Raw genomic sequence first — 26,484 nt, forward strand, 5'->3', positions numbered from 1 at the left:
TTCCGAGTTGCGTCGTAGCCGCCGTAGATTCCGAGTTGAGTAGTAGCCGCAGTAGAATCCGAGTTAAGATGTAGCCACAGTAGATTCCGAGTTGAGTCGTAGCCGCAGTAGATTCCGAGTTGAGTCGTAGCTGCAGTAGATTCCGAGTTAAGACGTAGCCGCAGGAGATTCCGAGTTGAGTCGTAGCCGCAGTAGATTCCGAGTTGAGTCGTAGCTGCAGTAGATTCCGAGTTGAGTCGTAGCCGCAGTAGATTCCGAGTTGAGTCGTAGCCGCATTAGAATCCGAGTTAAGACGTAGCCGCAGTAGATTCCGAGTTAAGATGTAGCCACAGTAGATTCCGAGTTGAGTCGTAGCCGCAGTGGATTCCGAGTTGAGTCGTAGCCGCAGTAGATTCCGAGTTGAGTCGTAGCCGCAGTAGAATCCGAGTTAAGACGTAGCCGCAGTAGATTCCGAGTTAAGATGTAGCCGCAGTAGATTCCGAGTTGAGTCGTAGCCGCAATAGAATCCGAGTTAAGACGTAGCCGCAGTAGATTCCGAGTTAAGATGTAGCCACAGTAGATTCCGAGTTGAGTCGTAGCCGCAGTAGTTGCTGAGTTGAGTCGTAGCCGCAGCAGATTCCGAGTTGAGTCGTAGCCGCAGTAGATTCCGAGTTGAGTCGTAGCCGCAGTAGAATCCGAGTTAAGACGTAGCCGCAGTAGATTTTGAGTTCAGATGTAGCCACAGTAGATTCCGAGATGAGTCGTAGCCGCAGTAAATTTTGAGTTGAGTCGTAGCCGCAATAGTTGCTGAGTTGAGTCGTAGCCGCAGCAGATTCCGAGTTGAGTCGTAGCCGCAGTAGATTCCGAGTTGAGTTGTAGCCGCAGTAGATTCCGAGTTGAGTCGTAGCCGCAGTAGATTCCGAGTTGAGTCGTAGCCGCAGTAGATTCCGAGTTGAGTCGTAGCCGCAGTAGTTTCTGAGTTGAGTCGTAGCCGCAGTATTTGCTGAGTTGATTCGTAGCCGCAGTAGATTCCGAGTTGAGTCGTAGCCGCAGTAGATTCCGAGTTGAGCCGTAGCCGCAGTAGATTCCGAGTTGAGTCGTAGCCGCAGGAGATTCCGAGTTGAGTCATAGCCGCAGTTGATTCCGAGTTGAGTCGTAGCCGCAGTAGATTCCGAGTTGAGTCGTAGCCGCAGTAGATTCCGAGTTGAGTCGTAGCCGCAGTAGAATCCGAGTTAAGACGTAGCCTCAGTAGATTCCGAGTTAAGATGTAGCCGCAGTAGATTCCGAGTTGAGTCGTAGCCGCAATAGAATCCGAGTTAAGACGTAGCCGCAGTAGATTCCGAGTTAAGATGTAGCCACAGTAGATTCCGAGTTGAGCCGTAGTTGCAGTAGATTCCGAGTTGAGTCGTAGCCGCAGTAGAATCCGAGTTAAGACGTAGCCGCAGTAGATTCCGAGTTAAGATGTAGCCACAGTAGATTCCGAGTTGAGTCGTAGCCGCAGTGGATTCCGAGTTGAGTCGTAGCCGCAGTAGATTCCGAGTTGAGTCCTAGCCGCAGTAGTTGCTGAGTTGAGTCGTAGCCGCAGCAGATTCCGAGTTGAGTCGTAGCCGCAGTAGATTCCGAGTTGAGTCGTTGCCGCAGTAGATTCCGAGTTGAGTCGTAGCCGCAGTAGATTCCGAGTTGAGTCGTGGCTGCAGGAGACTACGAGTTGAGTCGTAGCCGCAACAGATTCCGAGTAGAGTCGTAGCCGCAGTAGATTTTGAGTTCAGTCGTAGCCGCAGTAGATTCTGAGTTGGGTCGTAGCCGCAGTAGTTGCTGAGTTGAGTCGTAGCCGCAGTAGATTCCGAGTTTAGTCGGAGCCGCAAGAGATTCCGAGTTGAGTCGTAGCCGCAGTAGATTCCGAGATGAGTCGTAGCCGCAGTAGATTCCGAGTTGAGTCGTAGCCGCAGTAGATTCCGAGTTGAGTCTTAGCCGCAGTAGAATCCGAGTTAAGACGTAGCCGCAGTAGATTCCGAGTTGAGTCGTAGCCGCAGGAGATTCCGAGTTGAGTCGTAGCTGCAGTAGATTCCGAGTTACCACGTAGCCGCAGGAGATTCCGAGTTGAGTTGTAGCCGCAGGAGATTCCGAGTTAAGACGTAGCCGCAGTAGATTCCGAGTTGAGTCGTAGCCGCAGTTGATTCCGAGTTGAGTCGTAGCTGCAGTAGATTCCGAGTTGAGTCGTAGCCGCAGGAGATTCCGAGTTGAGTCGTAGCTGCAGGTGATTCCGAGTTAAGACGTAGCCGCAGTAGATTCCGAGTTGAGTCGTAGCCGCAGGAGATTCCGAGTTGAGTCGTAGCCGCAGGAGATTCCGAGTTGAGTTGTAGCCGCAGGAGATTCCGAGTTCAGTCGTAGCTGCAGGAGATTCCGAGTTAAGACGTAGGCGCAGTAGATTCCGAGTTGAGTCGTAGCCGCAGGAGATTCCGAGTTAAGACGTAGCCGCAGTAGATTCCGAGTTGAGTCGTAGCCGCAGGAGATTCCGAGTTAAGACGTAGCCGCAGTAGATTCCGAGTTGAGTCGTAGCCGCAGGAGATTCCGAGTTAAGACATGGCTGCAGTAGATTCCGAGTTGAGTCGTAGCCGCAGTTGATTCCGAGTTGAGTCGTAGCCGCAGTACATTCCGAGTTGAGTCGTAGCCGCAGTAGATTCTGAGTTAAGACGTAGCTGCAGTAGATTCCGAGTTGAGTCGTAGCCGCAGTTGATTCCGAGTTGAGTCGTAGCCGCAGTAGATTCCGAGTTGAGTCGTAGCCGCAGGAGATTCCGAGTTGAGTCGTAGCCGCAGGTGATTCCGAGTTAAGACGTTGCCGCAGTAGATTCCGAGTTGAGTCGTAGCCGCAGTAGAGTCCGAGTTGAGTCGTAGCCGCAGGTGATTCCGAGTTAAGACGTAGCCGCAGAAGATTCCGAGTTGAGTCGTAGCCGCAGGAGATTCCGAGTTGAGTCGTAGCTGCAGGAGATTCCGAGTTACCACGTAGCCGCAGGAGATTCCGAGTTGAGTTGTAGCCGCAGGAGATTCCGAGTTAAGACGTAGCCGCAGTAGATTCCGAGTTGAGTCGTAGCCGCAGTAGATTCCGAGTTGAGCCGTAGCCGCAGTAGATTCCGAGTTGAGTCGTAGCCGCAGGAGATTCCGAGTTGAGTCGTAGCCGCAGTTGATTCCGAGTTGAGTCGTAGCCGCAGTAGATTCCGAGTTGAGTCGTAGCCGCAGTAGATTCCGAGTTGAGTCGTAGCCGCAGTAGAATCCGAGTTAAGACGTAGCCGCAGTAGATTCCGAGTTAAGATGTAGCCGCAGTAGATTCCGAGTTGAGTCGTAGCCGCAATAGAATCCGAGTTAAGACGTAGCCGCAGTAGATTCCGAGTTAAGATGTAGCCACAGTAGATTCCGAGTTGAGCCGTAGTTGCAGTAGATTCCGAGTTGAGTCGTAGCCGCAGTAGAATCCGAGTTATGACGTAGCCGCAGTAGATACCGAGTTAAGATGTAGCCACAGTAGATTCCGAGTTGAGTCGTAGCCGCAGTGGATTCCGAGTTGAGTCGTAGCCGCAGTAGATTCCGAGTTGAGTCGTAGCCGCAGTAGTTGCTGAGTTGAGTCGTAGCCGCAGTATATTCAGAGTTGTTACGTAGCCGCAGTATATTCCGAGTTGACTCGTAGCCGCAGGAGATTCCGAGTTGAGTCGTAGCCGCTGTAGATTCCGAGTTGAGTCGTAGCCGCAGTAGATTCCGAGTTGAATCGTAGCCGCCGGAGATTCCGAGTTGAGTCTTAGCCGCAGGAGATTCCGAGTTGAGTCGTAGCCGCAGTAGATTCCGAGTTGCGTCGTAGCCGCCGTAGATTCCGAGTTGAGTAGTAGCCGCAGTAGAATCCGAGTTAAGATGTAGCCACAGTAGATTCCGAGTTGAGTCGTAGCCGCAGTAGATTCCGAGTTGAGTCGTAGCTGCAGTAGATTCCGAGTTAAGACGTAGCCGCAGGAGATTCCGAGTTGAGTCGTAGCCGCAGTAGATTCCGAGTTGAGTCGTAGCTGCAGTAGATTCCGAGTTGAGTCGTAGCCGCAGTAGATTCCGAGTTGAGTCGTAGCCGCATTAGAATCCGAGTTAAGACGTAGCCGCAGTAGATTCCGAGTTAAGATGTAGCCACAGTAGATTCCGAGTTGAGTCGTAGCCGCAGTGGATTCCGAGTTGAGTCGTAGCCGCAGTAGATTCCGAGTTGAGTCGTAGCCGCAGTAGAATCCGAGTTAAGACGTAGCCGCAGTAGATTCCGAGTTAAGATGTAGCCGCAGTAGATTCCGAGTTGAGTCGTAGCCGCAATAGAATCCGAGTTAAGACGTAGCCGCAGTAGATTCCGAGTTAAGATGTAGCCACAGTAGATTCCGAGTTGAGTCGTAGCCGCAGTAGTTGCTGAGTTGAGTCGTAGCCGCAGCAGATTCCGAGTTGAGTCGTAGCCGCAGTAGATTCCGAGTTGAGTCGTAGCCGCAGTAGAATCCGAGTTAAGACGTAGCCGCAGTAGATTTTGAGTTAAGATGTAGCCACAGTAGATTCCGAGATGAGTCGTAGCCGCAGTAAATTTTGAGTTGAGTCGTAGCCGCAATAGTTGCTGAGTTGAGTCGTAGCCGCAGCAGATTCCGAGTTGAGTCGTAGCCGCAGTAGATTCCGAGTTGAGTTGTAGCCGCAGTAGATTCCGAGTTGAGTCGTAGCCGCAGTAGATTCCGAGTTGAGTCGTAGCCGCAGTAGATTCCGAGTTGAGTCGTAGCCGCAGTAGTTTCTGAGTTGAGTCGTAGCCGCAGTATTTGCTGAGTTGATTCGTAGCCGCAGTAGATTCCGAGTTGAGTCGTAGCCGCAGTAGATTCCGAGTTGAGCCGTAGCCGCAGTAGATTCCGAGTTGAGTCGTAGCCGCAGGAGATTCCGAGTTGAGTCATAGCCGCAGTTGATTCCGAGTTGAGTCGTAGCCGCAGTAGATTCCGAGTTGAGTCGTAGCCGCAGTAGATTCCGAGTTGAGTCGTAGCCGCAGTAGAATCCGAGTTAAGACGTAGCCTCAGTAGATTCCGAGTTAAGATGTAGCCGCAGTAGATTCTGAGTTGAGTCGTAGCCGCAATAGAATCCGAGTTAAGACGTAGCCGCAGTAGATTCCGAGTTAAGATGTAGCCACAGTAGATTCCGAGTTGAGCCGTAGTTGCAGTAGATTCCGAGTTGAGTCGTAGCCGCAGTAGAATCCGAGTTAAGACGTAGCCGCAGTAGATTCCGAGTTAAGATGTAGCCACAGTAGATTCCGAGTTGAGTCGTAGCCGCAGTGGATTCCGAGTTGAGTCGTAGCCGCAGTAGATTCCGAGTTGAGTCCTAGCCGCAGTAGTTGCTGAGTTGAGTCGTAGCCGCAGCAGATTCCGAGTTGAGTCGTAGCCGCAGTAGATTCCGAGTTGAGTCGTTGCCGCAGTAGATTCCGAGTTGAGTCGTAGCCGCAGTAGATTCCGAGTTGAGTCGTGGCTGCAGGAGACTACGAGTTGAGTCCTAGCCGCAACAGATTCCGAGTAGAGTCGTAGCCGCAGTAGATTTTGAGTTCAGTCGTAGCCGCAGTAGATTCTGAGTTGGGTCGTAGCCGCAGTAGTTGCTGAGTTGAGTCGTAGCCGCAGTAGATTCCGAGTTTAGTCGGAGCCGCAAGAGATTCCGAGTTGAGTCGTAGCCGCAGTAGATTCCGAGATGAGTCGTAGCCGCAGTAGATTCCGAGTTAAGACGTAGCCGCAGTAGATTCCGAGTTGAGTCGTAGCCGCAGGAGATTCCGAGTTGAGTCGTAGCTGCAGTAGATTCCGAGTTACCACGTAGCCGCAGGAGATTCCGAGTTGAGTTGTAGCCGCAGGAGATTCCGAGTTAAGACGTAGCCGCAGTAGATTCCGAGTTGAGTCGTAGCCGCAGTTGATTCCGAGTTGAGTCGTAGCTGCAGTAGATTCCGAGTTGAGTCGTAGCCGCAGGAGATTCCGAGTTGAGTCGTAGCTGCAGGTGATTCCGAGTTAAGACGTAGCCGCAGTAGATTCCGAGTTGAGTCGTAGCCGCAGGAGATTCCGAGTTGAGTCGTAGCCGCAGGAGATTCCGAGTTGAGTTGTAGCCGCAGGAGATTCCGAGTTCAGTCGTAGCTGCAGGAGATTCCGAGTTGAGTGGTAGCCACAGTAGATTCCGAGTTAAGACGTAGCCGCAAAAGATTCCGAGTTGAGTCGTAGCCGCAGTAGATACCGAGTTAAGACGTAGGCGCAGTGGTTCCGAGTTGAGTCGTAGCCGCAGGAGATTCCGAGTTAAGACGTAGCCGCAGTAGATTCCGAGTTGAGTCGTAGCCGCAGGAGATTCCGAGTGGAGTCCTAGCCGCAGGAGATTCCGAGTTAAGACGTAGGCGCAGTAGATTCCGAGTTGAGTCGTAGCCGCAGGAGATTCCGAGTTAAGACGTAGCCGCAGTAGATTCCGAGTTGAGTCGTAGCCGCAGGAGATTCCGAGTTAAGACGTAGCCGCAGTAGATTCCGAGTTGAGTCGTAGCCGCAGGAGATTCCGAGTTAAGACATGGCTGCAGTAGATTCCGAGTTGAGTCGTAGCCGCAGGAGATTCCGAGTTGAGTCGTAGCCGCAGTTGATTCCGAGTTGAGTCGTAGCCGCAGTACATTCCGAGTTGAGTCGTAGCCGCAGTAGATTCTGAGTTAAGACGTAGCTGCAGTAGATTCCGAGTTGAGTCGTAGCCGCAGTTGATTCCGAGTTGAGTCGTAGCCGCAGTAGATTCCGAGTTGAGTCGTAGCCGCAGGAGATTCCGAGTTGAGTCGTAGCCGCAGGTGATTCCGAGTTAAGACGTTGCCGCAGTAGATTCCGAGTTGAGTCGTAGCCGCAGTAGAGTCCGAGTTGAGTCGTAGCCGCAGGTGATTCCGAGTTAAGACGTAGCCGCAGAAGATTCCGAGTTGAGTCGTAGCCGCAGGAGATTCCGAGTTGAGTCGTAGCTGCAGGAGATTCCGAGTTACCACGTAGCCGCAGGAGATTCCGAGTTGAGTTGTAGCCGCAGGAGATTCCGAGTTAAGACGTAGCCGCAGTAGATTCCGAGTTGAGTCGTAGCCGCAGTTGATTCCGAGTTGAGTCGTAGCCGCAGTAGATTCCGAGTTGAGTCGTAGCCGCAGGAGATTCCGAGTTGAGTCGTAGCTGCAGGTGATTCCGAGTTAAGACGTAGCCGCAGCAGATTCCGAGTTGAGTCGTAGCCGCAGGAGATTCCGAGTTGAGTCGTAGCCGCAGGAGATTCCGATTGGAGTCGTAGCCAAAGGAGATTCCGAGTTCAGTCGTAGCTGCAGGAGATTCCGAGTTGAGTGGTAGCCACAGTAGATTCCGAGTTAAGACGTAGACGCAAAAGATTCCGAGTTGAGTCGTAGCCGCAGTAGATACCGAGTTAAGACGTAGGCGCAGTGGTTCCGAGTTGAGTCGTAGCCGCAGGAGAATCCGAGTTAAGACGTAGCCGCAGTAGATTCCGAGTTTAATCGTAGCCGCAGGAGATTCCGAGTGGAGTCCTAGCCGCAGGAGATTCCGAGTTAAGACGTAGGCGCAGTAGATTCCGAGTTGAGTCGTAGCCGCAGGAGATTCCGAGTTAAGACGTAGCCGCAGTAGATTCCGAGTTGAGTCGTAGCCGCAGGAGATTCCGAGTTAAGACGTAGCCGCAGTAGATTCCGAGTTGAGTCGTAGCCGCAGGAGATTCCGAGTTAAGACATGGCTGCAGTAGATTCCGAGTTGAGTCGTAGCCGCAGGAGATTCCGAGTTAAGACGTAGCCGCAGTAGATTCCGAGTTGAGTCGTAGCCGCAGTAGATTCCGAGTTGAGTCGTAGCCGCAGTAGATTCTGAGTTAAGACGTAGCTGCAGTAGATTCCGAGTTGAGTCGTAGCCGCAGTTGATTCCGAGTTGAGTCGTAGCCGCAGTAGATTCCGAGTTGAGTCGTAGCCGCAGTAGATTCCGAGTTGAGTCGTAGCCGCAGGTGATTCCGAGTTAAGACGTTGCCGCAGTAGATTCAGAGTTGAGTCGTAGCCGCAGTAGAGTCCGAGTTGAGTCGTAGCCGCAGGTGATTCCGAGTTAAGACGTAGCCGCAGATGATTCTGAGTTGAGTCGTAGCCGCAGGAGATTCCGAGTTGAGTCGTAGCTGCAGGTGATTCCGAGTTATGACGTAGCCGCAGTAGATTCCGAGTTGAGTCGTAGCCGCAGGAGATTCCGAGTTGAGTCGTAGCCGCAGGAGATTCCGAGTTGAGTCGTAGCTGCAGGAGATTCCGAGTTGAGTGGTAGCCACAGTAGATTCCGAGTTAAGAAGTAGCCGCAAAAGATTCCGAGTTGAGTCGTAGCCGCAGTAGATACCGAGTTAAGACGTAGGCGCAGTGGTTCCGAGTTGAGTCGTAGCCGCAGGAGATTCCGAGTTAAGACGTAGCCGCAGAAGATTCCGAGTTGAGTCGTAGCCGCAGGAGATTCCGAGTGGAGTCCTAGCCGCAGGAGATTCCGAGTTAAGACGTAGGCGCTGTAGATTCCGAGTTGAGTCGTAGCCGCAGGTGATTCCGAGTTAAGACGTAGCCGCAGTAGATTCCGAGTTGAGTCGTAGCCGCAGGAGATTCCGAGTTAAGACGTAGCCGCAGTAGATTCCGAGTAGAGTCGTAGCCGCAGGAGATTCCGAGTTAAGACATGGCTGCAGTAGATTCCGAGTTGAGTCGTAGCCGCAGGAGATTCCGAGTTGAGTCGTAGCCGCAGTTGATTCCGAGTTGAGTCGTAGCCGCAGTAGATTCCGAGTTGAGTCGTAGCCGCAGTAGATTCTGAGTTAAGACGTAGCTGCAGTAGATTCCGAGTTGAGTCGTAGCCGCAGTTGATTCCGAGTTAAGACGTAGGCGCAGTAGATTCCGAGTTGAGTCGTAGCCGCAGGAGATTCCGAGTTAAGACGTAGCCGCAGGAGATTCCGAGTTGAGTCGTAGCCGCAGGAGATTCCGCGTTAAGACGTAGGCGCAGTAGATTCCGAGTTGAGTCGTAGCCGCAGTAGATTCCGAGTTAAGACGTAGCCGCAGTAGATTCCGAGTTGAGTCGTAGCCGCAGTAGATTTCGAGTTGAGTCGTAGCCGCAGTAGATTCCGAGTTGAGTCGTAGCCGCAGTAGATTCCGAGTTGAGTCGTAGCCGCATGAGATTCCGAGTTAAGACGTAGCCGCAGTAGATTCCGAGTTGAGTCGTAGCCGCAGGAGATTCCGAGTTAAGACGTAGGCGCAGTAGATTCCGAGTTGAGTCGTAGCCGCAGGAGATTCCGAGTTGAGTCGTAGCTGCAGGTGATTCCGAGTTAAGACGTAGCCGCAGTAGATTCCGAGTTGAGTCGTAGCCGCAGGAGATTCCGAGTTGAGTCGTAGCCGCAGGAGATTCCGAGTTGAGTCGTAGCCGCAGGAGATTCCGAGTTCAGTCGTAGCTGCAGGAGATTCCGAGTTGAGTGGTAGCCACAGTAGATTCCGAGTTAAGACGTAGCCGCAAAAGATTCCGAGTTGAGTCGTAGCCGCAGTAGATACCGAGTTAAGACGTAGGCGCAGTGGTTCCGAGTTGAGTCGTAGCCGCAGGAGATTCCGAGTTAAGACGTAGGCGCAGTAGATTCCGAGTTGAGTCGTAGCCGCAGGAGATTCCGAGTTAAGACGTAGCCGCAGTAGATTCCGAGTTGAGTCGTAGCCGCAGGAGATTCCGAGTTAAGACGTAGGCGCAGTAGATTCCGAGTTGAGTCGTAGCCGCAGGAGATTCCGAGTTAAGACATGGCTGCAGTAGATTCCGAGTTGAGTCGTAGCCGCAGGAGATTCCGAGTTGATTCGTAGCCGCAGTTGATTCCGAGTTGAGTCGTAGCCGCAGTAGATTCCGAGTTGAGTCGTAGCCGCAGTAGATTCTGAGTTAAGACGTAGCTGCAGTAGATTCCGAGTTGAGTCGTAGCCGCAGTTCATTCCGAGTTGAGTCGTAGCCGCAGTAGATTCCGAGTTGAGTCGTAGCCGCAGGTGATTCCGAGTTAAGACGTTGCCGCAGTAGATTCCGAGTTGAGTCGTAGCCGCAGTAGAGTCCGAGTTGAGTCGTAGCCGCAGGTGATTCCGAGTTAAGACGTAGCCGCAGATGATTCCGAGTTGAGTCGTAGCCGCAGGAGATTCCGAGTTTAGTCGTAGCTGCAGTAGATTCCGAGTTACCACGTAGCCGCAGGAGATTCCGAGTTGAGTTGTAGCCGCAGGAGATTCCGAGTTAAGACGTAGGCGCAGTAGATTCCGAGTTGAGTCGTAGCCGCAGGAGATTCCGAGTTGAGTAGTAGCCGCAGGTGATTCCGAGTTAAGACGTAGCCGCAGTAGATTCCGAGTTGAGTCGTAGCCGCAGGAGATTCCGAGTTGAGTAGTAGCCGCAGGTGATTCCGAGTTAAGACGTAGCCGCAGTAGATTCCGAGTTGAGTCGTAGCCGCAGGAGATTCCGAGTTGAGTAGTAGCCGCAGGTGATTCCGAGTTAAGACGTAGCCGCAGTAGATTCCGAGTTGAGTCGTAGCCGCAGGAGATTCCGAGTTGAGTCGTAGCTGCAGGAGATTCCGAGTTAAGACGTAGCCGCAGGAGATTCCGAGTTGATTTGTAGCCGCAGGAGATTCCAAGTTAAGACGTAGGCGCAGTAGATTCCGAGTTGAGTCGTAGCAGCAGGATATTCCGAGTTAAGACGTAGCCGCAGTAGATTCCGAGTTGAGTCGTAGCCGCAGGAGATTCCGAGTTGAGTCGTAGCCGCAGGAGATTCCGAGTTAAGACGTAGGTGCAGTAGATTCCGAGTTGAGTCATAGCCGCAGGAGATTCCGAGTTAAGACGTAGGCGCAGTAGATTCCGAGTTGAGTCGTAGCCGCAGGAGATTCCGAGTTAAGACGTAGCCGCAGTAGATTCCGAGTTGAGTCGTAGCCGCAGGAGATTCCGAGTTGAGTCGTAGCCGCAGGAGATTCCGAGTTAAGACGTAGCCGCAGTAGATTCCGAGTTGAGTCGTAGCCGCAGGAGATTCCGAGTTGAGTCGTAGCCGCAGGAGATTCCAAGTTAAGACGGAGCCGCAGGAGATTCCGAGTTGAGTCGTAGCCGCAGGAGATTCCAAGTTAAGACGGAGCCGCAGGAGATTCCGAGTTGAGTCGGAGCCGCAGGAGATTCCGAGTTAAGACGTAGCCGCAGTAGATTCCGAGTTGAGTCGTAGCCGCAGTAGATTCCGAGTTGAGTCGTAGCCGCAGTTGATTCCGAGTTGAGTCGTAGCCGCAGTAGATTCCAAGTTGAGTCGTAGCCGCAATAGAGTCCGAGTTGAGTCATAGCCGCAGGAGATTGCGAGTTGAGTCGTAGCCGCAGGAGATTCCGAGTTAAGACGTAGCCACAGTAGATTCCGAGTTGAGTCGTAGCCGCAGGAGATTCCGAGTTAAGACGTAGGCGCACTAGATTCCGAGTTGAGTCGTAGCCGCAGGAGATTCCGAGTTAAGACGTAGCCGCAGGAGATTCCGAGTTATAACATAGGCGCAGTAGATTTCGAGTTGAGTCGTAGCCGCCGGAGATTCCGAGTTGAGTCGTAGCCGCAGGAGATTCCGAGTTAAGACGTAGCCGCAGTAGATTCCGAGTTGAGTCCTAGCCGCAGGAGATTCCGAGTTAAGACATAGCTGCAGTAGATTCCGAGTTGAGTCGTAGCCGCAGTAGATTCCGAGTTGAGTCGTAGCCGCATGAGATTCCGAGTTGAGACGTAGCCGCAGTAGATTCCGAGTTGAATCGTAGCCACAGTAGATTCCGAGTTGAGTCGTAGCCGCAGTAGATTCCGAGTTGAGTCGTAGCCACAGTAGATTACGAGTTAAGACGTAACCGCAGTAGATTCCGAGTTGAGTCGTAGCCGCAGGAGATTCCGAGTTGAGTCGTAGCCTCAGTAGATTCCGAGTTGAGTCGTAGCCGCAGGAGATTCCGAGTTGAGTCGTAGCCGCAGGTGATTCCGAGTTAAGACGTAGCCGCAGTAGATTCCGAGTTAAGTCGTAGCCGCAGTAGATACCGAGTTAAGACGTAGGTGCAGTATATTACGAGTTGAGTCGTAGCCGCAGGAGATTCCGAGTTAAGACGTAGCCGCAGTAGATTCCGAGTTGAGTCGTAGCCGCAGGAGATTCCGAGTTGAGTCGTAGCCGCAGGAGATTCCGAGTTAAGGCGTAGGTGCAGTAGATTCCGAGTTGAGTCATAGCCGCAGGAGATTCCGAGTTAAGACGTAGGCGCAGTAGATTCCGAGTTGAGTCGTAGCCGCAGGAGATTCCGAGTTAAGACGTAGCCGCAGTAGATTCCGAGTTGAGTCGTAGATGCAGGAGATTCCGAGTTGAGTCGTAGCCGCAGGAGATTCCGAGTTAAGACGTAGCCGCAGTAGATTCCGAGTTGAGTCGTAGCCGCAGGAGATTCCGAGTTGAGTCGTAGCCGCAGGAGATTCCAAGTTAAGACGGAGCCGCAGGAGATTCCGAGTTGAGTCGGAGCCGCAGGAGATTCCGAGTTAAGACGTAGCCGCAGTAGATTCCGAGTTGAGTCGTAGCCGCAGTAGATTCCGAGTTAAGTCGTAGCCGCAGTTGATTCCGAGTTGAGTCGTAGCCGCAGTAGATTCCAAGTTGAGTCGTAGCCGCAATAGAGTCCGAGTTGAGTCATAGCCGCAGGAGATTGCGAGTTGAGTCGTAGCCGCAGTAGAATCCGAGTTGAGTCGTAGCCGCAGTAGATTCCGAGTTGAGTCGTAGCCGCAGGAGATTCCGAGTTGAGTCGTAGCCGCAGGTGATTCTGTGTTAAGAAGTAGCCGCAGGAGATTCCGAGTTGAGTCGTAGCCGCAGGAGATTCCGAGTTGAGTCGTAGCCGCAGGAGATTCCGAGTTAAGACGTAGGTGCAGTAGATTCCGAGTTGAGTCGTAGCCGCAGGAGATTCCGAGTTAAGACGTAGCCGCAGTAGATTCCGAGTTGAGTCGTAGCTGCAGTAGATTCCCAGTTGAGTCGTAGCCGCAGGGGATTCCGAGTTAAGACGTAGGCGCTGTAGATTCCGAGTTGAGTCGTAGCCGCAGGAGATTCCGAGTTAAGACGTAGCCACAGTAGATTCCGAGTTGAGTCGTAGCCGCAGGAGATTCCGAGTTAAGACGTAGGCGCACTAGATTCCGAGTTGAGTCGTAGCCGCAGGAGATTCCGAGTTAAGACGTAGCCGCAGGAGATTCCGAGTTAAGACGTAGCCGCAGGAAATTCCAAGTTGAGTCGTAGCCGCCGGAGATTCCGAGTTGAGTCGTAGCCGCAGGAGATTCCGAGTTAAGACGTAGCCGCAGTAGATTCCGAGTTGAGTCGTAGCCGCAGGAGATTCCGAGTTAAGACATAGCTGCAGTAGATTCCGAGTTGAGTCGTAGCCGCAGGAAATTCCAAGTTGAGTCGTAGCCGCAGGAGATTCCGAGTTGAGTCGTAGCCGCAGGAGATTCCGAGTTGAATCGTAGCCACAGTAGATTCCGAGTTGAGTCGTAGCCGCAGTAGATTCCGAGTTGAGTCGTAGCCGCAGTAGATTCCGAGTTAAGACGTAACCGCAGTAGATTCCGAGTTGAGTCGTAGCCGCAGGAGATTCCGAGTTGAGTCGTAGCCGCAGTAGATTCCGAGTTGAGTCGTAGCCGCAGTAGATTCCGAGTTGAGTCGTAGCCGCAGGTGATTCCGAGTTAAGACGTAGCCGCAGTAGATTCCGAGTTGAGTCGTAGCCGCAGTAGATACCGAGTTAAGACGTAGGTGCAGTTGATTACGAGTTGAGTCGTAGCCGCAGGAGATTCCGAGTTAAGACGTAGCCGCAGTAGATTCCGAGTTGAGTCGTAGCCGCAGGAGATTCCGAGTGGAGATGTAGCCGCAGGAGATTCCGAGTTAAGACGTAGCCGCAGTAGATTACGAGTTGAGTCGTAGCCGCAGGAGATTCCGAGTTAAGACGTAGCCGCAGTAGATTCCGAGTTGAGTCGTAGCCTCAGGAGATTCCGAGTTAAGACGTAGCCGCAGTAGATTCCGAGTTGAGTCGTAGCCGCAGGAGATTCCGAGTTAAGACGTAGCTGCAGTAGATTCCGAGTTGAGTCGTAGCCGCAGGAGATTCCGAGTTGAGTCGTAGCCGCAGGAGATTCCGAGTTGAGTCGTAGCCGCAGTAGATTCCGAGTTGAGTCGTAGCCGCAGTAGAATCCGAGTTGAGTCGTAGCCGCAGTAGATTCCGAGTTAAGACGTAGCCGCAGTAGATTCAGAGTTGAGTCGTAGCCGCAGTTGATTCCGAGTTGAGTCGTAGCCGCAGTAGATTCCGAGTTGAGTCGTAGCCGCAGGAGATTCCGAGTTGAGTCGTAGCCGCAGGAGATTCCGAGTTAAGACGTAGCCGCAGTAGATTCCGAGTTGAGTCGTAGCCGCAGGAGATTCCGAGTTGAGTCGTAGCCGCCGTAGATTCCGAGTTGAGTCGTAGCCGCAGTAGATTCCGAGTTGAGTCGTAGCCGCAGTAGAATCCGAGTTAAGACGTAGCCGCAGTAGATTCCGAGTAGAGTCGTAGCCGCAGGAGATTCCGAGTTAAGACATGGCTGCAGTAGATTCCGAGTTGAGTCGTAGCCGCAGGAGATTCCGAGTTGAGTCGTAGCCGCAGTTGATTCCGAGTTGAGTCGTAGCCGCAGTAGATTCCGAGTTGAGTCGTAGCCGCAGTAGATTCCGAGTTAAGACGTAGCTGCAGTAGATTCCGAGTTGAGTCGTAGCCGCAGTTGATTCCGAGTTGAGTCGTAGCCGCAGTAGATTCCGAGTTGAGTCGTAGCCGCAGGAGATTCCGAGTTGAGTCGTAGCCGCAGGTGATTCCGAGTTAAGACGTTGCCGCAGTAGATTCCGAGTTGAGTCGTAGCCGCAGTAGAGTCCGAGTTGAGTCGTAGCCGCAGGTGATTCCGAGTTAAGACGTAGCCGCAGAAGATTCCGAGTTGAGTCGTAGCCGCAGGAGATTCCGAGTTGAGTCGTAGCTGCAGTAGATTCCGAGTTACCACGTAGCCGCAGGAGATTCTGAGTTGAGTTGTAGCCGCAGGAGATTCCGAGTTAAGACGTAGCCGCAGTAGATTCAGAGTTGAGTCGTAGCCGCAGTTGATTCCGAGTTGAGTCGTAGCTGCAGTAGATTCCGAGTTGAGTCGTAGCCGCAGGAGATTCCGAGTTGAGTCGTAGCTGCAGGTGATTCCGAGTTAAGACGTAGCCGCAGTAGATTCCGAGTTGAGTCGTAGCCGCAGGAGATTCCGAGTTGAGTCGTAGCCGCAGGAGATTCCGAGTTGAGCCGTAGCCGCAGTAGATACCGAGTTAAGACGTAGGCGCAGTGGTTCCGAGTTGAGTCGTAGCCGCAGGAGATTCCGAGTTAAGACGTAGCCACAGTAGATTCCGTGTTGAGTCGTAGCCGCAGGAGATTCCGAGTGGAGTCCTAGCCGCAGGAGATTCCGAGTTAAGACGTAGGCGCAGTAGATTCCGAGTTGAGTCGTAGCCGCAGGAGATTCCGAGTTAAGACGTAGCCGCAGTAGATTCCGAGTTGAGTCGTAGCCGCAGGAGATTCCGAGTTAAGACGTAGCCGCAGTAGATTCCGAGTTGAGTCGTAGCCGCAGGAGATTCCGAGTTAAGACATGGCTGCAGTAGATTCCGAGTTGAGTCGTAGCCGCAGGAGATTCCGAGTTAAGACGTAGCCGCAGTAGATTCCGAGTTGAGTCGTAGCCGCAGTAGATTCCGAGTTGAGTCGTAGCCGCAGTAGATTCTGAGTTAAGACGTAGCTGCAGTAGATTCCGAGTTGAGTCGTAGCCGCAGTTGATTCCGAGTTGAGTCGTAGCCGCAGTAGATTCCGAGTTGAGTCGTAGCCGCAGTAGATTCCGAGTTGAGTCGTAGCCGCAGGTGATTCCGAGTTAAGACGTTGCCGCAGTAGATTCCGAGTTGAGTCGTAGCCGCAGTAGAGTCCGAGTTGAGTCGTAGCCGCAGGTGATTCCGAGTTAAGACGTAGCCGCAGATGATTCCGAGTTGAGTCGTAGCCGCAGGAGATTCCGAGTTGAGTCGTAGCTGCAGGTGATTCCGAGTTAAGACGTAGCCGCAGAAGATTCCGAGTTGAGTCGTAGCCGCAGGAGATTCCGAGTTGAGTCGTAGCCGCAGGAGATTCCGAGTTGAGTCGTAGCCGCAGGAGATTCCGAGTTCAGTCATAGCTGCAGGAGATTCCGAGTGGAGTCCTAGCCGCAGGAGATTCCGAGTTAAGACGTAGGCGCAGTAGATTCCGAGTTGAGTCGTAGCCGCAGGAGATTCCGAGTTAAGACGTAGCCGCAGTAGATTCCGAGTTGAGTCGTAGCCGCAGGAGATTCCGAGTTAAGACGTAGCCGCAGTAGATTCCGAGTAGAGTCGTAGCCGCAGGAGATTCCGAGTTAAGACATGGCTGCAGTAGATTCCGAGTTGAGTCGTAGCCGCAGGAGATTCCGAGTTGAGTCGTAGCCGCAGTTGATTCCGAGTTGAGTCGTAGCCGCAGTAGATTCCGAGTTGAGTCGTAGCCGCAGTAGATTCTGAGTTAAGACGTAGCTGCAGTAGATTCCGAGTTGGGTCGTAGCCGCAGTTGATTCCGAGTTGAGTCGTAGCCGCAGTAGATTCCGAGTTGAGTCGCAGCCGCAGGAGATTCCGAGTTGAGTCGTAGCCGCAGGTGATTCCGAGTTAAGACGTTGCCGCAGTAGATTCCGAGTTGAGTCGTAGCCGCAGTAGAGTCCGAGTTGAGTCGTAGCCGCAGGTGATTCCGAGTTAAGACGTAGCCGCAGAAGATTCCGAGTTGAGTCGTAGCCGCAGGAGATTCCGAGTTGAGTCGTAGCTGCAGTAGATTCCGAGTTACCACGTAGCCGCAGGAGATTCCGAGTTGAGTTGTAGCCGCAGGAGATTCCGAGTTAAGACGTAGCCGCAGTAGATTCCGAGTTGAGTCGTAGCCGCAGTTGATTCCGAGTTGAGTCGTAGCTGCAGTAGATTCCGAGTTGAGTCGTAGCCGCAGGAGATTCCGAGTTGAGTCTTAGCTGCAGGTGATTCCGAGTTAAGACGTAGCCGCAGTAGATTCCGAGTTGAGTCGTAGCCGCAGGAGATTCCGAGTTGAGTCGTAGCCGCAGGAGATTCTGAGTTGAGTCGTAGCCGCAGGAGATTCCGAGTTCAGTCGTAGCTGCAGGAGATTCCGAGTTGAGTGGTAGCCACAGTAGATTCCGAGTTAAGACGTAGCCGCAAAAGATTCCGAGTTGAGTCGTAGCCGCAGTAGATACCGTGTTAAGACGTAGGCGCAGTGGTTCCGAGTTGAGTCGTAGCCGCAGGACATTCCGAGTTAAGACGTAGCCGCAGTAGATTCCGAGTTGAGTCGTAGCCGCAGGAGATTCCGAGTGGAGTCCTAGCCGCAGGAGATTCCGAGTTAAGACGTAGGCGCAGTAGATTCCGAGTTGAGTCGTAGCCGCAGGAGATTCCGAGTTAAGACGTAGCCGCAGTAGATTCCGAGTTGAGTCGTAGCCGCAGGAGATTCCGAGTTAAGACGTAGCCGCAGTAGATTCCGAGTAGAGTCGTAGCCGCAGGAGATTCCGAGTTAAGACATGGCTGCAGTAGATTCCGAGTTGAGTCGTAGCCGCAGGAGATTCCGAGTTGAGTCGTAGCCGCAGTTGATTCCGAGTTGAGTCGTAGCCGCAGTAGATTCCGAGTTGAGTCGTAGCCGCAGTAGATTCTGAGTTAAGACGTAGCTGCAGTAGATTCCGAGTTGAGTCGTAGCCGCAGTTGATTCCGAGTTGAGTCGTAGCCGCAGTAGATTCCGAGTTGAGTCGTAGCCGCAGGAGATTCCGAGTTGAGTCATAGCCGCAGGTGATTCCGAGTTAAGACGTTGCCGCAGTAGATTCCGAGTTGAGTCATAGCCGCAGTAGAGTCCGAGTTGAGTCGTAGCCGCAGGTGATTCCGAGTTAAGACGTAGCCGCAGAAGATTCCGAGTTGAGTCGTAGCCGCAGGAGATTCCGAGTTGAGTCGTAGCTGCAGTAGATTCCGAGTTACCACGTAGCCGTAGGAGATTCCGAGTTGAGTTGTAGCCGCAGGAGATTCCGAGTTAAGACGTAGCCGCAGTAGATTCCGAGTTGAGTCGTAGCCGCAGTTGATTCCGAGTTGAGTCGTAGCTGCAGTAGATTCCGATTTGAGTCGTAGCCGCAGGAGATTCCGAGTTGAGTCGTAGCTGCAGGTGATTCCGAGTTAAGACGTAGCCGCAGTAGATTCCGAGTTGAGTCGTAGCCGCAGGAGATTCCGAGTTGAGTCGTAGCCGCAGGAGATTCCGAGTTGAGTCGTAGCCAAAGGAGATTCCGAGTTCAGTCGTAGCTGCAGGAGATTCCGAGTTGAGTGGTAGCCACAGAAGATTCCGAGTTAAGACGTAGCCGCAAAAGATTCCGAGTTGAGTCGTAGCCGCAGTAGATACCGAGTTAAGACGTAGGCGCAGTGGTTCCGAGTTGAGTCGTAGCCACAGGAGATTCCGAGTTAAGACGTAGCCGCAGTAGATTCCGAGTTGAGTCGTAGCCGCAGGAGATTCCGAGTGGAGTCCTAGCCGCAGGAGATTCCGAGTTAAGACGTAGGCGCAGTAGATTCCGAGTTGAGTCGTAGCCGCAGGAGATTCCGAGTTAAGACGTAGCCGCAGTAGATTCCGAGTTGAGTCGTAGCCGCAGGAGATTCCGAGTTAAGACGTAGCCGCAGTAGATTCCGAGTTGAGTCGTAGCCGCAGGAGATTCCGAGTTAAGACATGGCTGCAGTAGATTCCGAGTTGAGTCGTAGCCGCAGGAGATTCCGAGTTAAGACGTTGCCGCAGTAGATTCCGAGTTGAGTCGTAGCCGCAGTAGAGTCCGAGTTGAGTCGTAGCCGCAGGTGATTCCGAGTTAAGACGTAGCCGCAGATGATTCCGAGTTGAGTCGTAGCCGCAGGAGATTCCGAGTTGAGTCGTAGCTGCAGGTGATTCCGAGTTAAGACGTAGCCGCAGAAGATTCCGAGTTGAGTCGTAGCCGCAGGAGATTCCGAGTTGAGTCGTAGCCGCAGGAGATTCCGAGTTGAGTCGTAGCCGCAGGAGATTCCGAGTTCAGTCATAGCTGCAGGAGATTCCGAGTGGAGTCCTAGCCGCAGGAGATTCCGAGTTAAGACGTAGGCGCAGTAGATTCCGAGTTGAGTCGTAGCCGCAGGAGATTCCGAGTTAAGACGTAGCCGCAGTAGATTCCGAGTTGAGTCGTAGCCGCAGGAGATTCCGAGTTAAGACGTAGCCGCAGTAGATTCCGAGTAGAGTCGTAGCCGCAGGAGATTCCGAGTTAAGACATGGCTGCAGTAGATTCCGAGTTGAGTCGTAGCCGCAGGAGATTCCGAGTTGAGTCGTAGCCGCAGTTGATTCCGAGTTGAGTCGTAGCCGCAGTAGATTCCGAGTTGAGTCGTAGCCGCAGTAGATTCTGAGTTAAGACGTAGCTGCAGTAGATTCCGAGTTGAGTCGTAGCCGCAGTTGATTCCGAGTTGAGTCGTAGCCGCAGTAGATTCCGAGTTGAGTCGTAGCCGCAGGAGATTCCGAGTTGAGTCGTAGCCGCAGGTGATTCCGAGTTAAGACGTTGCCGCAGTAGATTCCGAGTTGAGTCGTAGCCGCAGTAGAGTCCGAGTTGAGTCGTAGCCGCAGGTGATTCCGAGTTAAGACGTAGCCGCAGAAGATTCCGAGTTGAGTCGTAGCCGCAGGAGATTCCGAGTTGAGTCGTAGCTGCAGTAGATTCCGAGTTACCACGTAGCCGCAGGAGATTCCGAGTTGAGTTGTAGCCGCAGGAGATTCCGAGTTAAGACGTAGCCGCAGTAGATTCCGAGTTGAGTCGTAGCCGCAGTTGATTCCGAGTTGAGTCGTAGCTGCAGTAGATTCCGAGTTGAGTCGTAGCCGCAGGAGATTCCGAGTTGAGTCTTAGCTGCAGGTGATTCCGAGTTAAGAGGTAGCCGCAGTAGATTCCGAGTTGAGTCGTAGCCGCAGGAGATTCCGAGTTGAGTCGTAGCCGCAGGAGATTCTGAGTTGAGTCGTAGCCGCAGGAGATTCCGAGTTCAGTCGTAGCTGCAGGAGATTCCGAGTTGAGTGGTAGCCACAGTAGATTCCGAGTTAAGACGTAGCCGCAAAAGATTCCGAGTTGAGTCGTAGCCGCAGTAGATACCGAGTTAAGACGTAGGCGCAGTGGTTCCGAGTTGAGTCGTAGCCGCAGGACATTCCGAGTTAAGACGTAGCCGCAGTAGATTCCGAGTTGAGTCGTAGCCGCAGGAGATTCCGAGTGGAGTCCTAGCCGCAGGAGATTCCGAGTTAAGACGTAGGCGCAGTAGATTCCGAGTTGAGTCGTAGCCGCAGGAGATTCCGAGTTAAGACGTAGCCGCAGTAGATTCCGAGTTGAGTCATAGCCGCAGGAGATTCCGAGTTAAGACGTAGCCGCAGTAGATTCCGAGTAGAGTCGTAGCCGCAGGAGATTCCGAGTTAAGACATGGCTGCAGTAGATTCCGAGTTGAGTCGTAGCCGCAGGAGATTCCGAGTTAAGACGTAGGCGCAGTAGATTCCGAGTTGAGTCGTAGCCGCAGGAGATTCCGAGTTGAGTCGTAGCCACAGGTGATTCCGAGTTAAGACGTAGCCGCAGTAGATTCCGAGTTGAGTCGTAGCCGCAGGAGATTCCGAGTTGAGTCGTAGCTGCAGGAGATTCCGAGTTAAGACGTAGTTGCAGGAGATTCCGAGTTGATTTGTAGCCGCAGGAGATTCCAAGTTAAGACGTAGGCTCAGTAGATTCCGAGTTGAGTCGTAGCCGCAGGTGATTCCGAGTTAAGACGTAGCCGCAGTAGATTCCGAGTTGAGTCGTAGCCGCAGGAGATTCCGAGTTGAGTCGTAGCCGCAGGAGATTCCGAGTTAAGACGTAGGTGCAGTAGATTCCGAGTTGAGTCATAGCTGCAGGAGATTCCGAGTTAAGACGTAGGCGCAGTAGATTCCGAGTTGAGTCGTAGCCGCAGGAGATTCCGAGTTAAGACGTAGCCGCAGTAGATTCCGAGTTGAGTCGTAGCCGCAGGAGATTCCGAGTTGAGTCGTAGCCGCAGGAGATTCTGAGTTAAGACGTAGCCGCAGTAGATTCCGAGTTGAGTCGTAGCCGCAGGAGATTCCGAGTTGAGTCGTAGCCGCAGGAGATTCCAAGTTAAGACGGAGCCGCAGGAGATTCCGAGTTGAGTCGTAGCCGCAGTAGATTCCGAGTTGAGTCGTAGCCGCAGGAGATTCCGAGTTGAGTCGTAGCCGCAGTAGATTCCAAGTTGAGTCGTAGCCGCAATAGAGTCCGAGTTGAGTCATAGCCGCAGGAGATTGCGAGTTGAGTCGTAGCCGCAGTAGAATCCGAGTTGAGTCGTAGCCGCAGGAGATTCCGAGTTGAGTCGTAGCCGCAGGAGATTCTGTGTTGAGTCGTAGCCGCAGGAGATTCCGAGTTAAGACGTAGCCGCAGGAGATTCCGAGTTAAGACGTAGGCGCAGTAGATTCCGAGTTGAGTCGTAGCCGCAGGAGATTCCGAGTTAAGACGTAGCCGCAGTAGATTCCGAGTTGAGTCGTAGCTGCAGTAGATTCCCAGTTGAGTCGTAGCCGCAGGAGATTCCGAGTTAAGACGTAGGCGCTGTAGATTCCGAGTTGAGTCGTAGCCGCAGGAGATTCCGAGTTAAGACGTAGCCACAGTAGATTCCGAGTTGAGTCGTAGCCGCAGGAGATTCCGAGTTAAGACGTAGGCGCACTAGATTCCGAGTTGAGTCGTAGCCGCAGGAGATTCCGAGTTAAGACGTAGCCGCAGGAGATTCCGAGTTGAGTCGTAGCCGCAGGAGATTCCGAGTTAAGACATACGCGCAGTAGATTTCGAGTTGAGTCGTAGCCGCAGGAGATTCCGAGTTGAGTCGTAGCCGCAGGAGATTCCGAGTTAAGACGTAGCCGCAGTAGATTCCGAGTTGAGTCGTAGCCGCAGGAGATTCCGAGTTAAGACATAGCTGCAGTAGATTCCGAGTTGAGTCGTAGCCGCAGGAAATTCCAAGTTGAGTCGTAGCCGCAGGAGATTCCGAGTTGAGTCGTAGCCTCAGGAGATTCCGAGTTGAGTCGTAGCCGAAGTAGATTCCGAGTTGAGTCGTAGCCGCAGTAGATTCCGAGTTGAGTCGTAGCCGCAGTAGATTCTGAGTTAAGACGTAGCTGCAGTAGATTCCGAGTTGAGTCGTAGCCGCAGTTGATTCCGAGTTGAGTCGTAGCCGCAGTAGATTCCGAGTTGAGTCGTAGCCGCAGGAGATTCCGAGTTGAGTCGTAGCCGCAGGTGATTCCGAGTTAAGACGTAGGCGCAGTAGATTCCGAGTTGAGTCGTAGCCGCAGTTGATTCCGAGTTGAGTCGTAGCCGCTGTAGATTCCGAGTTGAGTCGTAGCCTCAGTAGATTCCGAGTTGAGTCGTAGCCGCAGCAGATTCCGAGTTGAGTCGTAGCCGCAGGTGATTCCGAGTTAAGACATTGCCGCAGTAGATTCCGAGTTGAGTCGTAGCCGCAGTAGAGTCCGAGTTGAGTCGTAGCCGCAGGTGATTCCGAGTTAAGACGTAGCCGCAGAAGATTCCGAGTTGAGTCGTATCCGCAGGAGATTCCGAGTTGAGTCGTAGCTGCAGTAGATTCCGAGTTACCACGTAGCCGCAGGAGATTCCGAGTTGAGTTGTAGCCGCAGGAGATTCCGAGTTAAGATGTAGGCGCAGTAGATTCCGAGTTGAGTCGTAGCCGACGGAGATTCCGAGTTGAGTCGTAGCCGCAGGTGATTCCGAGTTAAGACGTAGCCGCAGTAGATTCCGAGTTGAGTCGTAGCCGCAGTTGATTCCGAGTTGAGTCGTAGCTGCAGTAGATTCCGAGTTGAGTCGTAGCCGCAGGAGATTCCGAGTTGAGTCGTAGCTGCAGGTGATTCCGAGTTAAGACGTAGCCGCAGTAGATTCCGAGTTGAGTCGTAGCCGCAGGAGATTCCGAGTTGAGTCGTAGCCGCAGGAGATTCCGAGTTCAGTCGTAGCCGCAGGAGATTCCGAGTTCAGTCGTAGCTGCAGGAGATTCCGAGTTGAGTGGTAGCCACAGTAGATTCCGAGTTAAGACGTAGCCGCAGGAGATTCCGAGTTGAGTCGTAGCCGCAGTAGATACCGAGTAAAGACGTAGGCGCAGTGGTTCCGAGTTGAGTCGTAGCCGCAGCAGATTCCGAGTTAAGACGTAGCCGCAGTAGATTCCGAGTTGAGTCGTAGCCGCAGGAGATTCCGAGTGGAGTCGTAGCCGCAGGAGATTCCGAGTTAAGACGTAGGCGCAGTAGATTCCGAGTTGAGTCGTAGCCGCAGGAAATTCCAAGTTGAGTCGTAGCCGCAGGAGATTCCGAGTTGAGTCGTAGCCGCAGGAGATTCCGAGTTGAGTCGTAGCCGAAGTAGATTCCGAGTTGAGTCGTAGCCGCAGTAGATTCCGAGTTGAGTCGTAGCCGCAGTAGATTCTGAGTTAAGACGTAGCTGCAGTAGATTCCGAGTTGAGTCGTAGCCGCAGTTGATTCCGAGTTGAGTCGTAGCCGCAGCAGATTCCGAGTTGAGTCGTAGCCGCAGGAGATTCCGAGTTGAGTCGTAGCCGCAGGTGATTCCGAGTTAAGACGTAGGCTCAGTAGATTCCGAGTTGAGTCGTAGCCGCAGTTGATTCCGAGTTGAGTCGTAGCCGCTGTAGATTCCGAGTTGAGTCGTAGCCTCAGTAGATTCCGAGTTGAGTCGTAGCCGCAGGAGATTCCGAGTTGAGTCGTAGCCGCAGGTGATTCCGAGTTAAGACGTTGCCGCAGTAGATTCCGAGTTGAGTCGTAGCCGCAGTAGAGTCCGAGTTGAGTCGTAGCCGCAGGTGATTCCGAGTTAAGACGTAGCCGCAGAAGATTCCGAGTTGAGTCGTATCCGCAGGAGATTCCGAGTTGAGTCGTAGCTGCAGTAGATTCCGAGTTACCACGTAGCCGCAGGAGATTCCGAGTTGAGTTGTAGCCGCAGGAGATTCCGAGTTAAGATGTAGGCGCAGTAGATTCCGAGTTGAGTCGTAGCCGCAGGAGATTCCGAGTTGAGTCGTAGCCGCAGGTGATTCCGAGTTAAGACGTAGCCGCAGTAGATTCCGAGTTGAGTCGTAGCCGCAGTTGATTCCGAGTTGAGTCGTAGCTGCAGTAGATTCCGAGTTGAGTCGTAGCCGCAGGAGATTCCGAGTTGAGTCGTAGCTGCAGGTGATTCCGAGTTAAGACGTAGCCGCAGTAGATTCCGAGTTGAGTCGTAGCCGCAGGAGATTCCGAGTTGAGTCGTAGCCGCAGGAGATTCCGAGTTGAGTCGTAGCTGCAGGAGATTCCGAGTTGAGTGGTAGCCACAGTAGATTCCGAGTTAAGACGTAGCCGCAGGAGATTCCGAGTTGAGTCGTAGCCGCAGTAGATACCGAGTAAAGACGTAGGCGCAGTGGTTCCGAGTTGAGTCGTAGCCGCAGCAGATTCCGAGTTAAGACGTAGCCGCAGTAGATTCCGAGTTGAGTCGTAGCCGCAGGAGATTCCGAGTGGAGTCGTAGCCGCAGGAGATTCCGAGTTAAGACGTAGGCGCAGTAGATTCCGAGTTGAGTCGTAGCCGCAGGAGATTCCGAGTTAAGACATGGCTGCAGTAGATTCAGAGTTGAGTCGTAGCCGCAGTAGATTCCGAGTTGAGTCGTAGCCGCAGTAGATTCCGAGTTGAGTCGTAGCCGCAGTAGATTCTGAGTTAAGACGTAGCTGCAGTAGATTCCGAGTTGAGTCGTAGCCGCAGTTGATTCCGAGTTTAGTCGTAGCCGCAGTAGATTCCGAGTTGAGTCGTAGCCGCAGGAGATTCTGAGTTGAGTCGTAGCCGCAGGTGATTCCGAGTTAAGACGTAGCCGCAGTACATTCCGAGTTGAGTCGTAGCCGCAGTTGATTCCGAGTTGAGTCGTAGCCGCTGTAGATTCCGAGTTGAGTCGTAGCCTCAGTAGATTCCGAGTTGAGTCGTAGCCGCAGGAGATTCCGAGTTGAGTCGTAGCCGCAGGTGATTCTGAGTTAAGACGTTGCCGCAGTAGATTCCGAGTTGAGTCGTAGCCGCAGTAGAGTCCGAGTTGAGTCGTAGCCGCAGGTGATTCCAAGTAATGACGTAGCCGCAGAAGATTCCGAGTTGAGTCGTAGCCGCAGGAGATTCCGAGTTGAGTCGTAGCTGCAGTAGATTCCGAGTTACCACGTAGCCGCAGGAGATTCCGAGTTGAGTTGTAGCCGCAGGAGATTCCGAGTTAAGACGTAGGCGCAGTAGATTCCGAGTTGAGTCGTAGCCGCAGGTGATTCCGAGTTAAGACGTAGCCGCAGTAGATTCCGAGTTGAGTCGTAGCCGCAGTTGATTCCGAGTTGAGTCGTAGCTGCAGTAGATTCAGAGTTGAGTCGTAGCCGCAGGAGATTCCGAGTTGAGTCGTAGCTGCAGGTGATTCCGAGTTAAGACGTAGCCGCAGTAGATTCCGAGTTGAGTCGTAGCCGCAGGAGATTCCGAGTTGAGTCGTAGCCGCAGGAGATTCCGAGTTGAGTCGTAGCCGCAGGAGATTCCGAGTTCAGTCATAGCTGCAGGAGATTCCGAGTTGAGTGGTAGCCACAGTAGATTCCGAGTTAAGACGTAGCCGCAAAAGATTCCGAGTTGAGTCTTAGCCGCAGTAGATACCGAGTTAAGACGTAGGCGCAGTGGTTCCGAGTTGAGTCGTAGCCGCAGGAGATTCCGAGTTAAGACGTAGCCGCAGTAGATTCCGAGTTGAGTCGTACCCGCAGGAGATTCCGAGTGGAGTCCTAGCCGCAGGAGATTCCGAGTTAAGAGGTAGGCGCAGTAGATTCCGAGTTGAGTCGTAGCCGCAGGAGATTCCGAGTTAAGACGTAGCCGCAGTAGATTCCGAGTTGAGTCGTAGCCGCAGGAGATTCCGAGTTAAGACGTAGCCGCAGTAGATTCCGAGTAGAGTCGTAGCCGCAGGAGATTCCAAGTTGAGTCGTAGCCGCAGTTGATTCCGAGTTGATTCGTAGCCGCAGTAGATTCCGAGTTGAGTCGTAGCCGCAGTTGATTCCGAGTTGAGTCGTAGCCGCAGTAGATTCCGAGTTGAGTCGTAGCCGCAGTTGATTCCGAGTTGATTCGTAGCCGCAGTAGATTCCGAGTTGAGTCGTAGCCGCAGTAGATTCTGAGTTAAGTCGTAGCTGCAGTAGATTCCGAGTTGAGTCGTAGCCGCAGTTGATTCCGAGTTGAGTCGTAGCCGCAGTAGATTCCGAGTTGAGTCGTAGCCGCAGGAGATTCCGAGTTGAGTCGTAGCCGCAGGTGATTCCGAGTTAATACGTTGCCGCAGTAGATTTTGAGTTAAGATGTAGCCACAGTAGATTCCGAGATGAGTCGTAGCCGCAGTAAATTTTGAGTTGAGTCGTAGCCGCAATAGTTGCTGAGTTGAGTCGTAGCCGCAGCAGATTCCGAG

The sequence above is a fragment of the Coturnix japonica genome, chromosome 35, assembly GCF_054131305.1.
Source record: "Coturnix japonica strain WE chromosome 35, WE-NBRP24, whole genome shotgun sequence".
Lineage (NCBI taxonomy): Eukaryota > Metazoa > Chordata > Aves > Galliformes > Phasianidae > Coturnix > Coturnix japonica.